Source organism: Cydia splendana, chromosome 21, assembly GCF_910591565.1.
Source record: "Cydia splendana chromosome 21, ilCydSple1.2, whole genome shotgun sequence".
Lineage (NCBI taxonomy): Eukaryota > Metazoa > Arthropoda > Insecta > Lepidoptera > Tortricidae > Cydia > Cydia splendana.
The window spans coordinates 13,780,759-13,793,891 of NC_085980.1; the positions used below are offsets into that span (position 1 = coordinate 13,780,759).

At 36.6% G+C, this 13,133-nt stretch overlaps 1 protein-coding gene across 2 annotated transcripts in view; it reads left to right on the top strand.

The window, feature by feature from the left end:
* LOC134801036 (octopamine receptor beta-2R-like) overlaps positions 1–13,133 on the top strand; it is a 247,043-nt gene that overhangs the window by 179,222 nt on the left and 54,688 nt on the right. For both annotated transcript variants that reach the window (XM_063773549.1, XM_063773548.1), the window contains exon 3: positions 2,958–2,982. The gene's annotated coding sequence lies outside the window, so the exon portion shown is untranslated. The remainder of the gene's footprint in view (positions 1–2,957; positions 2,983–13,133) is intronic.

Consider the following 13,133-nt stretch of genomic DNA (forward strand, 5'->3'; position numbering starts at 1 on the left):
AAAAAAATATTATCTGCCTCTCTGTCGCTCTTGCATTAGCCGACAGAGAGGCAGATGCTGGTTTTAGATTTTTCTATGTTGGCGGTAGACTCTCCGGTACTAATAATGTTGGTGTAAGCTAAGATATTTTGTTTTAGATTTTGATTAATTTGACTGGTTTTAAAGAGTTTTTCATTTTAAGCTGAATAAAAACGAAATCACAACTTGCCTCAAAAAAAGAAAGTTACCTATGTGTGATTTTCCAGTGCATGAGTTACGAAAATGTCATACTTTTTCGTAACTTAAGGGAAGATTTTTTCTTCTTCTTCTGGTGCCGTCTGCTGTCGCAGTTTGGCAATCATCATAGCAATCTGAACCTTCGACACAGCAGCTTCTTCCCCTGTATCATCAATTAAATCAATTAATTGCCATAAAATATCTCCATTGACATTTTGCTGGGACGTCAGTCTTCCGTGACCACAGCTAGAGTCATACCAAGAAAAGTCTGCAGCGATTTTGATAGTCCACGCGGTGCAAGTGTTATTTTTTATACGTCATAATTTCATAGAAGCTTGACGTTTAAAATAACACTTGCACTGAGTGGGTTATCAAAATCGCTGCAGACTTTTCTTGGTCTAACTCAAGTGCGGCCTGGCTGAAACATCGTATAAAAGTTAAAATAATTTAATTTTATCGCGTTAGACCCGTTAATGGTGGTAATTATGTGTGCAAAACGCGAGAGTTTTAAAGTGTTATCAATAAAATTGCTCTTATATTGTACAGAATACAGAACTATATCTATCTCGCGATTTTTATCGAAATCAGATGAAAAAAATATTCGGCAAAAAATTTAGCAGCTTTGTGAGCGTGATTCTTTCTTTTTTTTCATTGTTTTGCGTGATCCTTTTATTTTACATCCATTTAGTAAGGTTTGTTTATAGTTTTCGCCGATTGCATTCAAATATATTGGACATTTAGGAATTTCGTGTATCGTTTTTAGGGTTCCGTACCCAAAGGGTAAAAACGGGACCCCATTACTAAGACTCCACTGTCTGTCTGTCCATCTGCCTGTCCGTCTGTCTGTCCGTCTGTCTGTCCGTCTGTCTGTCCGTCTGTCCGTCCGTCTGTCTGTCCGTCTGTCTGTCCGTCTGTCTGTCCGTCTGTCTGTCCGTCTGTCTATCCGTCTCTCTGTCATCAGGCTGTATCTCATGAACCGTGATATGATGTGATGCCGCTATAACAACAAATACGAAAAAGTACGGAACCGTCGGTGGGCGACTCCGACTCGCACTTGTCCGGTTTTTTTACCAAACGTTTCAAAACTTGGTAGATTGAAATTGAATCGGATACAGTTAGTTTAAAATGAAAATGCAAAACTCGATAGGTTTTTACAATCTAAATGCCTTTACTAAAATTGCGATAGAAAAGCTGTCATGGATAAAACAACTTTTTATTGTGTGGAAAAATAATTATACGCTTTGTAAATTACTGACTACTATTTATAGAATATTTTATTATTTACAGTACCTTAATAGGTATGTCATAATGTATAAAAATGCAATAATTTGATACGTTTTTTTTACACGGGTCACTCCCGATATTTTAAGATGGATATATTTTGCTTCGCTGCTACAGTCTGTGTCAGGTAACCAACGCATATGGCTTAAGTAAAATTTCCTCGTTATATTTACACGTGAAGCAATTTCCGACAAAATCGTGATTGACCCGTTTTATAAGTAACATTTTTTTTTTAACTACCTACATTTAACCCTTAAACAGGTTGTGTATCTATAAGTACCACATAGCAAAAGATTTTTTTTTGGCGAGCTGAGTAAATACAACGACCGCAAACTGTCATTGCCGTAAAGTCTATTAAGTGAGTTATATCGGAACGTAAAAAAATTACAGGTGTCAAAACAAATTTCTTTGAAAATTTAGTTGTCAAGTTCAAATCGACAACAAATGGCAGTTTTTGTACGTTTCTCCCGCTGTATACGTTCGCTACGCCGTAAGAAAGTACTGTAAGTATTTTTTTTTGTATTTTTATGGTAGATTATTAGATAATGTATGTGTAGTAAGTCATAACTTACCTTAGTTATTGTTTTCTGATAAAATATTCGATCTAAAAGTTTGTGGTTCGTATGAACCCTCTGCCCGTCTGGGGCACGTTACATGACATTTAAGGGTAAGATTCATTACTATGAATGAACCCTCATAGTACAAAAGTAATATATTTTCCTTTGGTTTTTAAATTAAATATTTATTCAACGGTCAATCTTACGAGCAACGACATCCATGCGAGCCAAGAAAGTGCTGGCAGTTAGTGCATTTTGTGACGCAAGTGTAAATGTGATGTGCACATGACTTGCCCTTAAAACTACTCTGTATGGCTAACAAGGCGGTGGCCATATAAGGACCACGTAGCACCATTGGTCACGAGCAGTGGGCATATAAAAACCACCGGATTTTTTTTATTGAATTAGGGGTAATAAAAAAAGATCAAGAAATTACTTTTCATTTTAAGCTATTACCTACCCGAATCAGTAATCAAAAGTAAAAAATGCGTCAGGCCTGTTTAAGGGTTAAAACCAATGCAAATAGGGCTGACATTTTCATGCAACGCTTATGTAGGAACTGTGACAATAGCTTGTTTGTAGGTAATAGTCACACCCGAACGAAGATGTTTGAGTAATTTTTGAACCATATTTGGGAGCTTTTGGACTTATAGTCCCAAAATTCTATTTCAATTTAGAACTGTATTTACGACGTACTATCTATCAGAACCGTAAGCACATTTATGGCGCAAAATCCATTCGAGATTCACTGCAAATAGCTTTTACGTGGGTTTCATGCAAAACGGCTTGGTTAAAGGTAACTTTAGCCATTTTATTATTATTGTAGGGCAATTTGGACCTTAAATGTTTGGTGATAAAGGTGATTTTATGGGATTTATGATAATGTATTTGTTTTTGTTTCAGATTGCCGACATATTTGGAAAATAAGGTAATGAATAAAATAAGGGCTTCCCGGTTGGAATCTATTTAACTTATGAAGCGCACATGTTTATGGTTACCTTTTTCGCATTTTGAACCTTCTGTATAGACTAACAAAGTTTCACTTTCAATGTATTTTCCGTAATGGGTAGGGTTTCCCTAATCAACGGGTTATGGAGGAGCTATTTACTAAAGTACATACACATCGCACATTTGCTGCAAAGATTGGCTACGTCAGTCACCTGAGAGCGCACCAGCGACGCTCTCAGCTGTAGCAAAGCAGTCGCTGTAGCCGAAAACGGCTAGGAGAGGATGATGATGATGATGATGATTTACTAAAGTACATTTTTTGACGATTCTCTTTTGGGATTTTTTACAAAATGGCGGAGTCGTAGCGGTTTGGAAGTTTTTTCAGCTCAAAGAGGCACTAGTTTTAGAACCAAAACTATCCAACTATAGGTAGTCCAAAAGCTAAACTAAGGTCCAAAATTGACTCTAATATCTTCGTTTAGGTGTGATTATTATTTAAGTAGGTACTTACTTCGTTGTTAGGTAGACCCAGGTAAGTTTACAGAAGACAAAACCAACAGTTAATAAAGCGGATCAAATGGAATCGCGTGGCTCAGATCACTGCATTGCGTCACGTCATGACACCTTTACAACGTCGCAAAAGCGAAAAGGCTTAAGAGCAAAAGTAAGCTAGCATTCTGCTGCTACTAAAAGGCTGAAGTCAAATATCAAGAGTTAAATATATTAAACCGGGTCACTCACGTTTATAAAGTCGATGATTGGTCGACATGTCTCGACGATCTCCATAACGAAGAACATTTTCATAGAGCGCACGCGTTGGTGGTCCGACTCAGAACACCAGACTGCAGATGATTGGTGGAGCGAAACATGTCGACCAATCATCGACTTTATAAACGTGAGTGACCCGTAGTTATTAGCAATTTTATTTACAAAACTTCTGTGAGACACAGACATATTAAATATATAACGACTTAAAATATGTGAGTGACCCGTTCTTAATATATGTATTTAATATGTGAGTGACCCGGTTTAATATATTTAATAATATGTGTGTCGCGGAAGTTTTGTTGTTAAAATATCATGTGTCAGATTTTGTAATGGTCTGATTTCGTTTTATATTAAAGTAAATTAAATTATATTTTTTAGCAGCCACCTATGGGCCTATAATAGACCTTAAAAACGAATATAGGTACCTACATGCAATAATAAAAATCCTACAAAGCTAAAAATTATTCCTGACTGTTTTATGTTGCATCGCTTTGTCTGATCTAGTGTTATGTCTGATCATACTCTAACGGATGATAAATTTAATATGTAAATCATACTGAACAACTTTCACAGCCAATCCCGAAAACGCAAGAAGAAAATCTCCTATGAATCATAATTATGTCAATTTTTTCTATGGAACAGCAGATTTTTTATGCGACAGGTACGGGGTATATTCGCGATCATTTAATTAATAACAGCTTATAAGAGGTATTTTATTCCATTTCGTAGCTATCAATATTAGTTAGAAAATGGGAGAAAAGGTTACTCAGGTAGTATCCAAAAGTCTCGTTCTAACGCGCTACACATACCAGCGGCGCAATTCGGGAAATGAATTAGAGATTCACTAGATATGAAATAGTAAAGATATGTGACGTTCCACGACAAAAGGTACCTTATGGCGGCTGGCGCTTACGCTATTATTAACGCCGCTCCAATATTCAGCCGGGGCAATAGTACCTTTTGCCATGGAACGGCACATATCTTTGCTATTTCATAGGTATTTAGTGAATCTCTAATTCATTACCCGAATCGCGCCGCAGATCAATACCTGTACAAATCCATTCAGTGCATATGTAATGGCTCACAGATCTAGATCGAAAATGTATTAACCATTAAACATTTTTAAAGTACTTACGTCATTTGAATACGTTATGCAGTGCAGGTTGTAGCCATCAAAAAAGTGTATATAATGTAGAATGTGTTAAGAACATACGACGTTTTTAAATTAAACACGGGGATCAATCCAGTTGATTCAGTTTTGCATGTTCGAGTGAGTTTTTAGATTGGAACGCGCGAGTTTGAATTAGGCTTACACTAGATTGAATTGAATAAATGGCTACAGGGTGTGCTACAGATTTCAATGTACTTACCAACATAATCGTGCAATCTAATTTGAACCTTTCATGAACCAAATAAAGTACATTTTATTTTGTTTCATTGCTTTTTAAAACAAACGAAATTCGTTCCAATTTACTTATAGAATAAGGTTCAAATTCAAAATTCGGAAAAAATTCAACGGTCTATCATAAGACGGTTCATGAGATACGGCCTGGTGACAGACAGATGGACGGTGGAGTCTTAGTAATAGGGTCCCGTTTCTACCCTTTGGGTAACGAACCCTAAAAACAATCCCGCACCTGAAGCAAACCACACACTCCCCTTTACATTTTACGCCTTTGCCTTTCCGGCCCATTTAACCCGTACCTCCCCTTTTCTCAGCACATTTCTTTTGGCCTTTACTTGTACAAACAGCAACACTCCTCACTGTTCATCAATGGACCTTATTACGAAAGGCATAAAGTCCACCGATGTACAGTAAACAGTGTGGGCGTTGGTACGCTGACACTTTCTTTTCTAATAGGGAATATTGCGCGAAACTCTGCGTAGGGGGCGCTAGTCCACTGCCCGATTCGAACTTTAATTCATAATTATTTTTATTTGCTTAGATACAGTAATGGGATGTTACATAATATTATTCTTAGGTGTACTGTGTATCTTACCTGCATGCCAGCGTGCAAATCAAATCAGTCTTAAATCTAATACCATTGACCGGGGTGACTTTCAAATGCAGGGGCGACTTTAAAATTCTAGTTTTTAAGCCATAATATATATTTATGCGAGATTTTTTACAGTAGGTGAATATTAATATATAGTAATCTAACTAGTTACAGGAACATTTTCAGTAAATAATGAATAATGGTAATTCTATGGCCGTTTTAAATCTATCAAAGTAACCCCAAATTTTCCAAAGTCACCCCGGTCTACGGTAATAAAAATAAATAACATAACAACGACTCTTAACATAAATTAATAATTAAAATATCATTTTTCTACATATCAAGATATCTCAATAAATAGCAATACATTCAGTTCTAAATCAATTATTAACCTAAAACTAAACCGCGGTCGAGATACTCCTTTACGCGGGGTCTCTATTGTTTCCCAAATAGTTTTAAGTCATAATGTATTAGTTGTCCGAATTTTCGTTAGTCATAATTGGTTTTTCTCAGAAACGCGTAACTTTTCAGGATTGCCATAAAACAAACCTAACCTAAGGGATCATCCATTAATTACGTCACACGAATTTCTAGGCTTTTTAACCCCTCCCCCCCTCCTTGTCACACTTGGTCACATTTTGCAAACCCCTCCCTCCCTGGTGTGACGTCACATTTTAGGCAATTTTGTTTTCAACGAAATCAACAATATTAACTCGGCATTATTTTTTTAATAAAAAAATATTTTTGTAATATAAATATTAGTAAATTTATAACACAACGAAAGTTACATCCAAAATCTCATTATTTAACTGTACAGCGAATAAAAAAATATAAATTAATTTTCGGTTACTGATGAAGTTAAAGTGACATCACAATGTTTGTGACTCCCCCCTCCCCCATGTCACAACATGTCACATTTTCTTGACCCCCTCCCTCCCCCTAACGTGTGACGTAATTAATGGATGACCCCTAACCTATCTACAGAATAACCTTACGAAAATCCTGAAAAGGTAACGGTTTCAGTTTTATGACTAACGATTATATGACAAACAATACATTACGACTTAAAACTTTATGGGAAACAAAGGGACCCCTCCTTTACGCTATAGTAGCACTGGTCTAGAAGCCAGTTCGTCAGACGACGCTTAAAAATATTTCCCTCGAGCACCTTTATGTCCTCCGGGAGTCCATTGTAGACTACCATACAAATTTTAGCGACATTTCTCCTGTATATAATATATCTTTATGACATCGAGGATGGTACAAAAGATTCATAATAGCCGGCCAGCTAGATATTTCAGTGTCAAATGTGACGTTTCTTCAAACAAAAACGTCACTTTTGACACCATAATCCATATCGTTTCGATATATATTGTTGTAGGGCAACAAACTGCCCTGCAGTTTGGCAGAAGAAAAAAATCTGTATAATAGGGTTTATTTCATCTGAATAAATGATTTTTTTTTTGACGTAAGTACCTGTCTTAATGTTCGCATTGTGCAGTCATTTTGGGTCATCGCGCCAGACAAGTAGGTAAAACTTAACCAGCGAAAAACTACAAATAGCCAAGTAACAAAGTTTGTTCTAAAAGCTATTCGACGAAGAATTTTTTAGATCCCCAATGCCCTACTTCACGATTCCTAACTTTCGCAAAAACAGCGCCCCCACACATTGATTCTTTTTACTCTAATTTATTCAGATTTTATACCGCTGCCGCTGCCTTCCCCGATAGCAAAGACAAGGATATTATAAAGACTGGCAATCGCAGAAGTCTATTTTTTTAAGCTTACTTATTATTATGTTAGGTTATTTGCGAACCATCAGATCCCCGAAAACGCTTTATGAACAGTGAAGTCGACGTGTGAATCGCAGCAGCGTGTCAACCAAAGTTCAAAAGAAAAGAACTGGCGCAGCGGCCGTGTGTTATATTACACGAACCATTTTAAGTTAAATCAAATCCTGAACTTTAATTACATCCCAAGCGAACTAGAACTTGGCACCCATATAGATTATAGTAGATTGTTAACCAAGGGATGAAAGGCACTCATATCTGCCGAGCTAGCCAATAGTGTGAGGCTGAAATGATGCCTTTCACCCGAGTTAAACACTTTACTTTTCATTTCGAATACTAGTAAGAAAGTAAAATGCATGTGTCTTTTTTAAAAACATGACTAAGTATACATTTTTATAGTATGTTTTGAGAACAGAAAATGTTCTCGTAACCTCTCCTAGGCACAAATACGACGCGATTTACAACAAAGATAAGCGCCCGTACCTATTTAGTAGATACATACATACAATCACGCCTATTTCCCGGACGGATTTATATTTATTAGTAGATAGACTGTCTTTATTTTTCAATCATCTCGGCCCAATACCTACCGAGTGAAAAAGTTTCAAAAAGCGCGCTGCAAAAGTTAACATTCCTTTTATAAAATAAAGGTAATTTTTTTTATAAAAATCTCACTGGAAAGAGTAATATTTGTGATAAATTAATTGGTAACTTCAAAGTCTTTTGCAGACTTTCCGACGATGTTACAATATTTTTACTTTTACTGGGAATATTTAAAGTCGGTATCGAAATATAAGTTAACATTTTTACACAAAAGTACGGTTACCATCAGTTTGTCACTGACATAAACGCCGTCGAGAACGTAATTTACTTTCTATACATCTCGCTCGCACTCGCATATTAGTGCAAACGGGACGTATAGAAAGTAAATTACGTTCTCGACGGCGTTTATGTCAGTGACAAACTGATGGTAACCGTACTGAATTTGTCATGAAAGTGCCTTGTAATTGATTATTCATCTGTAAGGTATAGAGCGTGGAAAGATATTTCGGGCCCTGGAGGGAAACTACCTTAAATCCTTAAGTTAGCTCATTTTACTTAAAGGAGACATTCCTTTATATTTAAAAAGAAACAAAACTGCATTCAAAGATTTTTTTTAATTCGCGTGTCTCGACCGGGAATCGAACCGAGTAAAACTTTCAAAAAATACACACTCGCAATTTTTTTCTACTAGTCATTACGGTTAATGTTAATGATAACAATTCTCCAAGAAACATTAGGTCTTACACTCGTCTGTCGTACAAAATATCCATAAAATCGAATATTTAGTACTCAAGAATATTTTTAGACAAGAAAAATTTAAGAAAAAAAGAATAATCTTTGAATGCAGTTTTATTTCTTTTTAAAAATAAAGGAATGTCTCCTTTAAGTAAAACGAGCCAACTTAAGGATTTAAGGTAGTTTCCCTCCAGGGCCCGACTTATTTTTCCACCCTCTATAGAAGGTTTAATATTATTTACATTTATTTGAAATTTTACGTTTGAGTGCAATTTTATTTGAAAGTAGTTATTGAATTCGTATTTACCTACGAGCAAAGCATATTTTACACGATTTTATTTAATTTACGGTACACGGTACAGTAAGCAGCAGAAGTTGCTAAGCGGGCGAGATGTTCAAAATTACCTTGACAAGCTCTTATTCTCTGAACAATAAAGTCCCGTCAATATCATTTTGAACACCTCGCCCGCCTAGCAACTTCTGCTGCTGACTGCATTACCTTGAATATGGTTTGATCACTTGTGACGTTTTCAACCAAAAGGTACCATATTGTCGGTTGTCGATAAGGTTGATTTCAAATTGAAGCTAATATGGAAATAGCCCCTTATTGACAACCGACAATAAGTACCCTTTTGGTTGAAAATGTCACATTTAGATAACAAAATGAATAAAGATACGCGGGTATATTTTTGACAATAATATTGTAGCTACAGGTCACATTTCCAATTATTACGTGGAAGGTCTTATTTCATCGAAAAAACAATATTTACGATCTGTCCTATAAAAATGTGTTCACAAAATTGATTTAAAACAATGACGTGTTAGCAACTCAGTTTTGAAGTTTATTAACCCAATTTTCACACATCGCTATTAGTAATAAATAGTTATTTGTACAACAAGAGATCAAAGTTTGATATTTCTTCGAGTGCTTATTTTGAGTCCCGTGCAAGCGAAAGATTCTATAATAGATTCACGAGCGTAGCGAGTGAATCTAATTTAGAATATTGAGCGTAGTAAGGGATTCAAAAGCGCACGAGATGTAAATAACTTTGATCTCGTGTAGTACACAAAATTTTTCACCCTAAGCAGTGAGAACATACCTAGAGGGACAGAGATAATAGAACCCCAGTATATCGAACTTGTATTAGACCCCGCATGTTGAAATGACATTTGACTATAAAGGTAACTTGAATGTAATTTTGTCTCACTCAGTGAGCAAAATCGCATTTTGCTCACTGACTGAGACACACTCAGTGAGCAAAATCGCATTTTGCTCACTGAGTGAGACAAAATGACTCAGTGAGCAAAATCGCATTTTGCTCACTGCTTTTAAGAAGCAAAGTACCCTTGTTCGAGCTGCTGAGCTGAAAAGTCCTTTTTCCATTCACGAGTTCAAATCGTGTTAACCCCTAACGTTCTGCGGCTGCATTCGGAAACGAAAATTCAATAGTACTTATTAAGATATGAATATACACGGTGGCTAAAAAATAACTGCCTTCACGTTGCCAGGGAGGTTTTGAGATTATACTGAGCAACTTTTACTATGGGACCAACTCTGTAATCGCAAAAAAAATACCTTCCCATAGAAAATGGACCAGCCAAAATGTATGAAACAGACAATTTTTTTTATAATAGCCATTTTAATACTTTTAATACTATTTTCAGCATCATTTTGATACGCCGACTGCACATTGGAGAATGAATCCTGACCGTGCATATTTTAATTACGTTAAACATCGGATTAACGTTAATTAAGCGTTTTAAAAGATACCGCAGCTCGTTGTTTTCCATGAAACCATTAAAATATGGCTTTTGGTTCACTGCAGTAATAATTTAATTAATATGGTGCACAACGAACCGCGCAAAATTATATAACATGCTCATACATTTTAACATAGGGTAATTCGCCAGAAACTGGGCCAGGTTTTAGTAACTGGCCGCCCTAAACTAAAAATTAATTCTATTCACCTATAAACAGAATTAATTTTAGTATAAGGTTTCAATAACTGGCCACCTTATACTAAAATGAATTCAATTTAAAGGTGAATATAATACATTTTTAGTTTAGGGCGGCCAGTTATTGGCGAATTACCCTATATGGTCATTTTCACTCCTGTTATGTGTGTACCATTAATGGCCGGTTAGCAATCGTCACAAAACTGACGGTCAATGTCAAACACCATACATTTTGTCAGGAATGTGACGAGACGTTACTGAAACACGACTTAAGTCGCGCTTTAAAGTAGGTAAAAGTTAAAAATGAAAATACCCAATTATGTCAGATTATTCCCAATTCGAACAATACTTCTAAGAGATCACTGCGGTAGGATAACGATCTGTCAGTGTTAAAAGTGACGTTTTTGGTTGAAGAAATGTCACTTTTGACACTGACAGATCGTTATCGTACCGCAGTAATCTCTTAAAAGCATTGTTTGACTACGTCCGTAAGTAAAGATACCTATCTTAAAAATTTATTATTTAAAAATATAGGTAGGTAAAGCAAAATAAGACTAGAATCAACTGAAAACCGGCCAAGTGCGAGTCGGACTCGCGCACGAAGGGTTCCGTACCATTACGCAAAAAACGGCAAAAAATCAATTTGTTGTATGGGAGCTCCACTTAAATATTAATTTTATTTTGTTTTTATAGCGGCAACAGAAATACATCATCTGTGAAAATTTCAACTGTCTAGCTATCACGGTTCATGAGTTACAGCCTGGTGACAGGCGGACGGACAGACGGCCAGACGGACGGACGGACAGACGGACAGCGGAGTCTTAGTAATAGGGTCCCGTTATTACCCTTTGGGTACGGAACCCTAAAAAAAACTTTTCTAGAGGGAAAATGTATTCTCTGGCGTTATGCCATAAGTACGAGTATACCTACTAACTTACCTACTTAATGAATACTAAAAGGACATTGAATGTTAATGAGCAGTAAAAGACATTCATGCAAAAAGAAAAAATGCTGACGTAGAACCCGTGAGATTCCACACATGTGTGTCAATCGATATGCCATATTTAGTTCAAGAAATGGAGCGTATAATTATGTGTCTCTGGCTAGGTGACTTTTATAATAAGTTCTGTTTGAGGAGATACAAGATTTTTTCAACCACACCAGCTCAGAAAAGATCTGTTCATTCTTTACAAAGTGGGGAAAATCGCATTTTATCATCAATAATGCAAAACACTTGAAATTCGGTGGTCACTATAAAGGGCTCTATACTCTATTTATACCTACCCACAAGGGGTAACAAAAACCGGGCAAGTGCGAGTCGGACTCGCGCACGAAGGGGTCCGTACCATAATGCAAAAAACGGCAAAAAAAAAAAAACGGTCACCCATCCAAGTACTGACCCCGCCCGACGTTGCTTAACTTCGGTCGAAAATCACGTTTGTTGTATGGAAGCGCCACTTAAATCTTTATTTTATTCTGTTTTTAGTATTTGTTGTTATAGCGGCAACAGAAACACATCATCTGTGAAAATTTCAACTGTCTATTAGCTATCACGGTTCGTGAGATACAGCCTGGCCCCAATTTCACCACGGTGACAGGTGCGACAATTGTAAAATCACTGTTGCTGACGTCACAGGCATCCATGGGCTACGGTTACCACTTACCATCGGGCGGGCCGTATTCCTGTTTGCCACCATCATTGTATTATTTAAAAAAACTTTATTATAGCGGAAAAAAACAGATATTTCTTTTGCGAAGTTTCTGACAATTGTCAAGATTTAGAAGAATTGTAGGTAATTCTTTACAGGTAATGAGTTATATGTCGGAATTTCGTGACAATTGTAGTGTTTCTTGTGACAATTGTCATAAACTTAGCAAGAGAAGTATCTGTTTTTTCCGATATAATAAAGTTTTTTTTAATAAAACAATGATGGTGGCAAACAGGAATACGGCCCGCCCGATGGTAAGCGGTAACCGTAGCCCATGGATGCCTGTGACGTCAGCAACAGTGATGTTTTACAATTGTCGCACCTGTCACCGTGGTGAAATTGGAGCCTGGTGACAGACGGACGGAAGGACGGACGGACGGACAGACAGCGGAGTCTTAGTAATAGGGTCCCGTTTTACCCTTTGGGTACGGAACCCTAAAAATAGTGTATGGGGATCCGACATATTCGGTATCGTGTTCTGATTAGGAAAAAATACAAGAAACAATCTTTTGACAAGAAAAGTTTTTTGGACTTTGTATGAACTCAAAACAAAAAACGTCCGTTTTAACTTTGGACGCATAGATTGACGAATCGTGCAACATAAAAACTAAGTAGTTTGATGTATTCAAAAGG